This window comes from Gymnodraco acuticeps, unplaced genomic scaffold, assembly GCF_902827175.1.
Source record: "Gymnodraco acuticeps unplaced genomic scaffold, fGymAcu1.1, whole genome shotgun sequence".
NCBI classification, from domain to species: domain Eukaryota; kingdom Metazoa; phylum Chordata; class Actinopteri; order Perciformes; family Bathydraconidae; genus Gymnodraco; species Gymnodraco acuticeps.
The window spans coordinates 61,585-62,796 of record NW_022990249.1 but is presented as its reverse complement, the minus strand read 5'-3'; positions in this window follow the sequence as shown (position 1 = coordinate 62,796).

The following is a 1,212-nucleotide window of genomic DNA, read 5'->3' as shown; positions in this document are numbered from 1 at the left end:
GTTTCTCTCTCTGTTTCTCTCTCTCCTCTCTTCTTCTGTGTTTCTCTCTCTGTATCTCTCTCTCCTCTCTTCTTCTGTGTTTCTCTCTCTGTATCTCTCTCTCCTCTCTTCTTCTGTGTTTCTCTCTCTGTATCTCTCCTCTCTTCTTCTGTGTTTCTCTCCCTGTATCTCTCTCTCCTCTCTTCTTCTGTGTTTCTCTCTCTGTATCTCTCTCTCCTCTCTTCTTCTGTGTTTCTCTCTCTGTATCTCTCTCTCCTCTCTTCTTCTGTGTTTCTCTCCCTGTATCTCTCTCTCCTCTCTTCTTCTGTGTTTCTCTCCCTGTATCTCTCTCTTCTCTCTTCTTCTGTGTTTCTCTCTCTGTATCTCTCTCTCCTCTCTTCTTCTGTGTTTCTCTCTCTGTATCTCTCTCTCCTCTCTTCTTCTGTGTTTCTCTCTCTGTATCTCTCTCTCCTCTCTTCTTCTGTGTTTCTCTCTCTGTATCTCTCTCTCCTCTCTTCTTCTGTGTTTCTCTCTCTGTATCTCTCTCTCCTCTCTTCTTCTGTGTTTCTCTCCCTGTATCTCTCTCCTCTCTTCTTCTGTGTTTCTCTCTCTGTATCTCTCTCTCCTCTCTTCTTCTGTGTTTCTCTCTCTGTATCTCTCTCTCCTCTCTTCTGTGTTTCTCTCTCTGTATCTCTCTCCTCTCTTCTTCTGTGTTTCTCTCCCTGTATCGCTCTCTCGTCTCTTTCGCCCCCTGTCGGCGGCGGTTAAAATAGAATCGCCCCGTCAAAATTGAAATCTCCTATTAATGTATTGATTATAGGTCCGGGTCCGTATAGGTCGGCGTCTGGGTCCAGATCCGGACCGCAGTCCGCCTGTTGCCGACCCCTGCTCTACACTATCCAGAGTCCACCAGAGGACTACAGTACCCAGAGTCCACCAGAGGACTACAGTACCCAGAATCCACCAGATCACTACAGTATCCACAAGAGAACTTATAGATTTGAAAGTTGTCATAGTTTTTGTAAATAACATGTCAATAAAGTGTGCAAAATGTAAGTTATTTAGTTTTAGCTGGAGTAATCTGACCTGGGGGTTGGGGTCCCCTCTCCTGGGGGGGGGGGGGGGGGGGTCCCCGCCTGTCAAAAACACACTGAATGCTAATAGAGGGGGGGGGGGGGTCCACACACTTTCACAGGATGTCAGCTCCTGATCTCAGAATAACATTCCTGAAAC